Raw genomic sequence first — 9,282 nt, 5'->3', positions numbered from 1 at the left:
CCTCATCCTACAGCCTTTTAAAGTGACAAACAGGGATTTTTTTCATTGACATGTTTCCATTAAGCAAATTTATTTTGGTAATTCCAATTTGTGCAATTTTATAGTGAATGGAAACGCAGCTCACGTTTTGTTTTGTAAACGGAAGCTTAAGAGAGACCTTTGCTGTACAAAACCCGACCACTTCAGCCTGAGAGGCAGCCATGAAGAGACGAAACTGGGAGTTTTCAGGAAAAGACGCCCTGCAGGAACAAAGCCCTCAGCAGTAGCTGCCCCTCCAGTTTCAAGCAGATGACACTGCTTTGGCATATATTACGCGTGCATATCATCTTCTCTAATCTGGCTGTTTGTGGGTCTTATTGTGGTGGTGGCGGTGGAGACGCGGCGAGGCGGGGACTCCTTTGTGCCGCAGCTAATGACGTCCCTTTGTGACCGGGCCGGGTGCGCGGGTTGAGGACACCGGTACAGACTCCGAAGAGTCGCTGTGTGGGTCTTAGTGTGACTGGCAGCCGCAGTAATCCGGCCTTTGTGTCTTCGGCAGGGCCCCACTGCGCTCCCCTGACAGGGACCGATGTTCCCGACTCCACCGGCGGCCCAGATGGGGCTGAGCGACACCGGGGAGGAGAGAGAGAGGGGAGGGGAGGGGAGGGCCGGCGTCACGGTACGGAGAGAAACAAGGAGAGATAAACAGAAATAAATAGAATTTATTTCTGGGAATTAAAGATGCAGGAAGCGCATGGAGGAATGAGGATCTGCGGCTCGTTTGCCCAGATTCTGTTTTATTTGTTCCTCGGAGGTCACCCTGAAGCAGCCGGAGTAATCCGCTGATTGGTGGAGGATTTCTGCTCGGCGCGCTGCTTAACATCAGGGTCACACACAATTACACAGATACGCATGTTCCTTTATCCGTTTCCGTCAAACCAAAGCGTTATTTTATAACAACTGTCCTGACATCTGACAACTTTCCTCTCCTGCTGCTGTTTGATTGGATCTTCTTCCTCTTAAAGCTGCAGTTTGTAACTTTTATAAAGAATATGTTGTTTTTATTACATATTTATTAAAACAGTCACTATGGCGTGACAATTTAATGAGACAGATAAACTGAAAAGAAATGCACCGCTCCAACCAATCAGAGGCAGGAGGCGGTTCTTAGCGCTGTCAATCAATTCATGTACGAGACAATATACTAATGATGGAGAAGCAACTTACTGTTACAAAAAAAAACAGTTTATCTGCTGTCATCGCATTCATGACTAGCTGCAGCAGAGAGCAAAGGGTGGAGCGAAGAATCTGGGCTCTGGTTGGCTGTTTCTAGTTAGCACTGGGAGAACTGGGAGAAGGCAACATGGTGGGAAAAAAAATCTTATTTCAACAAATAAGTCTTTTTTGTTTGCATTCTGCAGCTTTAATTATTTTTCTACTGAAACAGCCTGAGGTTGCACTGTAAAACATTCTGTTTAATAAAAGAGTCAACGTAACTGAATTCTCATCATCTTCTTGTTTTTACTCATCTTAAACCAGTGCTGTGGACTTTTGGATTAAAAATAAACATACCCAGTAGGTTAAACTATTTAAGTTGAATCCACGGAAAACAAAAAATATTTGCCGCAAAAATCCCACAATGCATTGTGCCACCAGCAGCAGCATCTAAAGAAACCACTTTTTTATTTGTCACACATTTAGTTTTAAGGCGAAAAGGTTTAAAAACTCCAAAGTTTCATCTACGCAGCCAGAGCGAGCAAAGGACAGGAGAGGGAAATCTGTGGAGAGATTTTACACGGTTTAAGTTTTGAACCTTTTCAAAACATTTTCATTTCCTTAATTAGAACACTGGAAGTTGTAAAGGGTGTACTTACTTTTTACCACTAGCCAGTAATTGATTCAATTTGAAACATTTCTTTAGACACAAACAACAAACCCAGAGTCCTGCACCGTATTATCTACCGCTAGCACGTCTGAAACGACACGTCTTTGATTTTAGCGCGAATGAGCTCTTCGCTTGAAACATCAAACAACTCCTAAAGTAACAGGGATTTGGGAGTGACTGAGTCCATTGATCTTCCGCTTTCTTCTTAATTTATATTTAACCAACGGCTTGGCACCAAATACAGACTGTGTTTATGGCCTTCTAAGATCCATCATTAATTTCTTACTGCTAAACCCCAGACAAACAATGTCATAAATATCATTAATCACAGATGAGACTGCGAGATTTCATTGTACGGTGAGCGGCGGTGCGGCGTTTACACCAGAGGCTGATGAGCCTCATCGGCTTCCTGCAGGAAGAAGAAGAAGAAGAAGAAATGACTCTGAATGCCGATTCAGATCAGCTCGATCAGGAACTTCTTTAAATCTGTTTGATTTAGCTCTGCTGAAGGAAACCAGGCTAAATAAAGAAGAGAAATTAGTTCACTAGCTCCTAATCTAAACAAATGTAAATAGAAAATATGAACAAATGAAGGTAAATATGGGGACAGGATTTTAATTTTTAACTTTTACTGCAAAAACAAAACTAGTATTTTTTTGTTATATTTGATTTCCTAATTTGATCAAATTTCATAATATTCTCCTGAAGAGATCAGAATCAGTTGCATCATTGTTTATTTACATATTTAAATCAAACCCCTCCAATTGTATTATTTTAAAAATACTTTAGATTAGACGGGTCAGAGGTGTTCCACAGTCTTATGAACACTTTTATTTATCGTCCATCTTCTGCGGCCTTTTGGTCACATTTCTTTGGAAATATGTCATGCAGTTGAAAACAGACATTTAAATACACTGAAAAAAAGACTCTACATGTTGTTCTGGTTCTGCTCAGAACCAGATCCAAACATGGAGAAGCAGCATTCAGTTCTATGCACCACAAATCTGGAAGAGACTTCCAGAGAACTGCAAAACAGCCGAAACCCTGAGCTCCTTTAAATCTAAACCCACCTGCTCAGAGTTGCTTTTGAAACATAATAAATGAAACATTGATCAACATATTTTATTGTATTCAGGATTTTAACAGCGATGCTTGACAAAATCTCCGTTATTGCTGTCACAATTGTTGTGATGTTTGTTTTCATGATGTAAAGCATTTTAATCAGTCAATCAATCAGATTGATTGATATTAACAGAATAAGATCCAATAATTGTCCCACCCGTGAAGGTTCAGATTTTTACACTGTTATTAAATAAGAATTTATTTTGAAACTGCAACAAGTTTGCTGGTCTGATAGTTTCAGAGGCGGGTAGAGAATCCAAACATTTTACTCAAGAAAGAGTAAAAAAGTACTTGGTAAAACAAAATCTACTCTAGTACTGAGTAACTGATCAAATAAGCAATAATTTAATATTTAAAAATTACATCATCACATTGACCAAAATACACATTTAAATGTAAATTTTAATGACAATAATTCATATAAGTAACACAAAATAAAATCAGGCAAAATTAATTTTTTCTCCAAATCAGTTTCTTTCAATAAAAAACTTAGGAAATTTTAACAAAATCTGCAGGTTTGTTTCTGCAATTACTGTGAAATTTTGGCTAAAACTCAGTGGATTTAGAAATTTTACTCAAATAAGTGTAGAAATACTTCATGTTATAAGCACTTTGAACTGTCTTGTTGCTGAAAATGTGCTACATAAATAAAATTACCTTACTCAAGTAAAAAGTAAACCATAGTAATTAAAGTAATAAAAAAAAAAAGTTACTTAAGTAAATGTAAGTAGTTACTACCCAACTCTGATTAGTTGACACCGGACCGACAGATGAAGGGCGGTGAGTGAAGCGGATCTAAAGTTCTCCAGTTTAGGAAGCGGATCAGAAACAGGAGTCACATCCGTCCGTCCGTCTGTGTCTAATTGGCGCATCAAATTGCAAAGTGGGAGCCTTTGCACCCCCACATTCTCCGCATTTCTTATAAAGCTGGCTGTGTTTGTGGCCTGCAGTTTGATGTCCGTCAGAAAGTTGCTTCCCCTCTTCCTTGATCTGCAACATGAGAGAAGATCTGCTGGAAACCGACTGCAAAACTACAAACGGACACCATGAGTGGATCTGCACAGCGCATAACTGCAAAGGCTGCAACAAAACTTTCCAGGGAGTTTATGCTAGTTTCACATAAGTCATATTTGAGCTTGGTCCCAAGTGCTGCTTCATGAAGATGATGAAATGGCCTTTTAAAGTATTCTCAGAGGACCCAACACTTCAAGGGCTGCTCAGAAGCCGCACCGCTGCCTTATATCACCCCGGGAGACAGCGAGGAAAAGAGCAGCAACGAGAAATAGAAAGGGAACGGCAGAGACAGCGAGCAAAGAGGGAGAACTCTCAAAAACCGAAATGCAAAAGAGTCACATGGGCTGAAAAAAGCCCAAATGAAAGCGAGATCTCCAAAAAAGAAACTTTTACTGCAAGCTGATCCTCTGATCAGATGAGATAAGAGCACAGTAAGTTCACTCTGAGCTTGCAGCTGAGTTCAGGCGTTTCTTTCTCCAACTTACTGAATGTAGGACTAAAAGGAGGACCAGAGGAAGAAGGCAGCAGGAGCAGCATGAGCGTGCCCACTAGCTTTTAGTCAGGAAGCCTAATGAGCTCCTGTGGGATGGGGGCTGGCTGTCAATCAGCCTCATTCTTCTCCAACGCTGCACCACCATATCGTCCTGTACTCACAGAACCAAGGGGCATGAAATAATTAGAGGTGGCCAGCCAGTGTGACTTGGCTGTCTGGCAGAGGAAGGATGTCACAGCGAGTCTCAGTCGTGTGTGGGGATGATTACATTTGTCGGATCGGGGGAGGTTGGAAGATACTGTACCTGCCTGCGCCGCCACGCAGAAATGGGACAATGAGGTAATAGTGTTTCAGCTGGTTGCGTAATGTCGCCAGGATGCCTCACTTATTGTGAGGCTGATGAAAGTATCAAAATGGTGAGCAATGGATTCAGCATGATGAAAGGGAGCCCTGCAGATAGGGCAGCTGGAAGTCTTAAAGGCGGAGGGAGGGTGAAATGAGAATGTATCACACCGGTTCTAAAAACACATGAATGCAGGGAATATTATACGCTCACAACTGTTCTAACAATGTTTATCAGTCATCATCTGAACTAAATGAGCTCAGTGTCACTAAAGTCCTGGAAACAACACCAAAAGCAGATTAAAAGTTCAATCACACCATCCCGGTTTAATCCACTGAAATTCAACTCCAGTCCTTTTGCCTAGAAAGTCCGGTTTGTTTGGGGAAGTGTGAATGCCAATCGAACTCTGGTCCACCTACAAACCAGGTCTCGGTTCGGTCGAGGTGAACTCCAGTGTGGTTCGAATACATATGTGAACGCTCCAAAAGCAGGAAGTGGACTACAACGCAGGGCATTTTGGGAAAAATAACCCCTTCCCCCCCTTAAAAAAAAATAAACTAGCGGGGGAAAAAAGGCTCGTTTACCAAAACAAAAGAGAAAAACTACAACCACTAAGATCTGATGCTCCTCCATTTTTATTTCCATTTCATGAGGAGGTGAACACAGGCGAGGAGGGGAACACAGGCGAGGAGGGGAACACAGTTTTCACTGTGTCAAATGAGGCAAAGCTCAGAGCAGTGAGAAAAAACAGCAGCAGCTGAAAATAGAACAAATTTAGCAACAATTTTTTTTTTATTGTGTTATGCAACTCAAATCCCAATAACGAACTTCTTATTTCAAAGTTGAGGTGCTTGAACGATTTTCCCAGAAATACTTTATGGAAGACCTGTTATTCAAAATTCACTTTTTGTACATATTTGTACTTCCATTTGGGTTTCTACTGATTCTAAAATCAGCTCAAGTGTTTTAAAAAAAATACTCAGATGTGTTTTGGCAATAAATTAATATTTTTTGCTACCTGGAAAATGAGTCTTTTCAAAAACCTTCAGAATGTAACATCACAAATCAGTTGTCACTGAGCGTTACCTAGCAACCCAAATAGAATTTCCACCCGTTGCCTAGCAACCCCAGCTGAGCTTCAGCATGTTTGGTTGGCTGGTTTTCCCACTGTATGCACTGTACAATGGCTGCTGGAAAAGACAAGTGTTTTGTTGCTGACTTACCATCCAGAAACCACTTCCTGCGTTCTTGTTGGTTGTGCAGGAGGCTCCACTTCTGCTTTTCAAAGATGTATGGGTTGTATAATTGTGCTTCTGCCATTTTCATGTGAAAGTGTCAGCGTTGACTTGGGGGTCGTGGCCAGCAGCAGCTCATTTGGATTTAAAGTGACAAGACGCCCTAAAACAGCTTAAGATAGAATAAAATCTCATTATTTAAGAATGACTTTGTGCAAAAAAAATGCAGTAAACATGTTTTGTTCAAGGAAGCACATTAAACTAATTTTCCAACACATCAGTGTGAAACACAAACCTAGTAAACAGGGAGTTCAGACGTTCATCTCCAAATAAAACGCAGCAATGGATCGTGTTTGTCTGGGTGTAACAAGCTGGCAGAGGGAGGCTGGTGGTGTTTGTGCCAGAGGTGAGGCGACGGTTGCAGGCTCCAGGGGCGGAGGGTCGACCTTTTGGGCCGGGCGGGAGGTTTGGACCGGGATCTGAGGCAGCAGTGTGAGGCCGCTGGGGAGCAGCTCTATCTGTGGGCGCAGAGCCAGCTGTGATCTGCTGCGTTTCCCCATCAGACGGACGGAGAACTGCCTGCTCCCAGGAGGAGAGACGAGAATTTCTACCCGGCAGAAACAGGATAGAGCAGAGAGGTAATTGTTGAGGAAAATAACGGGGGAATAAACAAACATGATGAAATTATTTTGTTCCCTTACTGTTGTCCTGCGGTGGTTCATGCTTTCTGGGTCTGGTTTGGTTACGTTTGGCTCATGTTTTTTTTTTTTAAAAACCTGTTCTGGGTTCAGCTCCGAGGTCAGCCTGCTGCGTGGAGCTTCCTGAATGCAGGTTTGTTGTCCCTTCGCTTCTCCATCATGCTGGGAAATCCACAAATCCCCACCAGACTGCTCCTGGTTCGGTTGAAGAAGTGGCTCCAGGCAGATGTTTGGGTCTGTAATGTGTCTTGGGAAAGAATCAACCCAAAAATTAAACATAAGAAGGTACAATATTAGGAAAAAAATGGATATTTCAATCATAGTATTTCATTTTTCAGCAAAAAATATGCTGTTTTTATATAGTAGTCAGTTTGCTGAATAGATCATGTTTTCTTAGTTTCATCTGTGACGATATGAAATGAAGTTAGATTTAAAAAAATCTAACTTCATTTCATAATGAAGTTATGAAATGAAGTTAGATTTAAAAAAATCTAACTTCATACTCTTCTTTCTTCATGTCATTACTTTTGTTTTGGATTTTTTTTCAGTTATCTGCCTCCAAACAAGTAGTTGGATACAAATTTAAGAAATGTGGAAGAGATCCGATAATCCAGTTAGAGTGTTAGGGTTTTAAATTTCAGCACATTTAAAAGAAAACATCACATTTCTCACATAATTTGGATCAGTATATTTGATTATTTAGACAAAACCATAAATAATCAAACATCCTGGCCAGAAATAACATTGTTCTTGTTCTTGGAGCCTTTTTATAAGAACAAATTTCTCTGTTATGTTGACCTTTACTCAGCTGAAAAAGCTTCTTCCGGCCATTACTCAACAAGAACAGAGACGTTTGAGGTGGCAGAACCGGAACCATCTTTGTGGCCAGAACATTTAATACTTCACAAGAAATTAAACCCACAATTCTTGGGAAGTCATCATAGGTCCCTCCTGTTGCAGCATAACAGACGTCAGACTCCATGGACAGACTTCTGCCCAGATGTCAAGAAAAGCTGCAGGAACAGCCAAAACTGGGCAGCAGGACCTGGATGGTGTCATTTTGTTCCTGCAGTTCTGAGACAAAAAGTTTCTGTTCTGAGTTTTGACCTTTAGGCTCCAAATAAAAATAAAAAACTGTAAAATGAACTGGTTATAAACTACTTCCTCTTTAATGACTCACATGATGAGAAAAACAAATAACAATTCTGAACCGGAAGTGATCACCGCCTTCTTTAAGGCAAGCGCATGCGCAACGCATAGCGGCCCGTGGACTCGTGGCTTCGACATGAAAAATTAAATTCTAATTCTAAAATACTTTATTGATCCCAAATATGTGCGGGAGAAAGATACATGAACAAAATGTCTGTTGTCGGGATCGACCCGTATGAGACAAAGAAGGAAAATATGTCAGTGGACAAGAAGAGTGTAAAACATGGAGGAGCTTCACGGCCTGACGCATACAGTCAACGTTTCAACGGATTTGTAAAGGACGGACGAACTCTTCGTGTGCATAACAAGGTTCTGGCGTCTGGCAGAGTAAGTCCATGTAGTAGCATATATTGCTAGCAGATAAAAGCTATATTAGCTAAGCTAATTTTGCAAGTTCGGCAGTAAGTACTATAATAAATACCATATTAATCTTAGTACTACTAAAAAGCTGAGATTACGTAAGAGTTGAAATGTACTTACATTATTTATAAGTTCGGAACGAGCCGAGAGCTGGATCTAAGTTTTGTGGTTTGTTTACTGTTGTCATAGCAAAACCATAGCAACTGTCTGCCAAGATGGCTGTCAGTTTTAAAGTTCACGGAAGTGTGACGTCACATGAGAACTGTCCTATTACAGGTGTTTCAGCAGGTTAGAGCAGCTTCTACTTCAGGTCGGCAGCGTTAGGTAGAAGCACAAGATTATCAAAACTTCACTTTGTTAAACATGAAGCATAAGCAAAAACAAGGTTTTTCTGAATTTGAATTCAAACTAATTCAGTTGTAGACAAACTCATAAAAGAAAACAATCAAATTTTGTTTAGCAAATGATTTTTATACACTTTTTTCTGCCTGTTCAGAAACTGTATGTGTAACTATAGATTTGCAGGTTGAGATATTACTCTCAGGTAGAGTAATGAAAACCAGAGTTGAGTAATAAATAGTTACATTTACTTGAGTACTTTTTAAAAAAATTACTTTTAGGAGAATTTTACTGCACTGTACTTTTTACTTTAGTAATTTTATTATGAAGTATTTTTACTCCTGCTTGAGTAAAACGTCTGGATTTTTAACCCACTGGATGAAAAACAAACATGTTTTAACCAAAAACTCACCAGACACACGCCTGCAGTTTCTGTTAAAGTCTCATAAAATTTTTATTGAAAGTATCTGACTTGGAAAATGTTATTTTTTGTTACTTGTATGAATTATTATCATTTTGGTTCTTAAAATACCCAATTTTCCACTTAATTTTATACTTTGGTTCATCTGATTATGTAATTTTTAAACATTAAATGGTAATTTCAT

General features: G+C 40.2%; 1 long non-coding RNA gene across 3 annotated transcripts; it reads right to left on the bottom strand.

Moving 5' to 3' along the window:
• Positions 1-1,643: 1,643 nt before the first annotated feature.
• LOC103472791 (uncharacterized) lies at positions 1,644-8,562 on the bottom strand. 3 transcript variants are annotated; one of them, XR_001776407.1, is made up of 6 exons: positions 8,459-8,542; positions 7,692-7,843; positions 6,773-7,016; positions 6,367-6,678; positions 6,060-6,243; positions 5,469-5,593 (listed from the first exon to the last, which is right to left on the bottom strand). It is a non-coding gene; the product is annotated as an uncharacterized LOC103472791 (long non-coding RNA). The 3 variants fall into 3 exon arrangements; XR_534929.1 differs by lacking the exons at positions 5,469-5,593; positions 7,692-7,843 and adding an exon at positions 1,644-1,757 and having other exon boundaries at positions 8,459-8,562; XR_534927.2 differs by lacking the exon at positions 7,692-7,843 and having other exon boundaries at positions 8,459-8,562.
• Between the last annotated feature and the right edge of the window lie 720 nt (positions 8,563-9,282).

Source organism: Poecilia reticulata, linkage group LG1 (assembly GCF_000633615.1).
Source record: "Poecilia reticulata strain Guanapo linkage group LG1, Guppy_female_1.0+MT, whole genome shotgun sequence".
NCBI classification, from domain to species: domain Eukaryota; kingdom Metazoa; phylum Chordata; class Actinopteri; order Cyprinodontiformes; family Poeciliidae; genus Poecilia; species Poecilia reticulata.
Note: the sequence above shows the minus strand (reverse complement) of the source record. Positions and strands in the feature narration are given on the sequence as shown.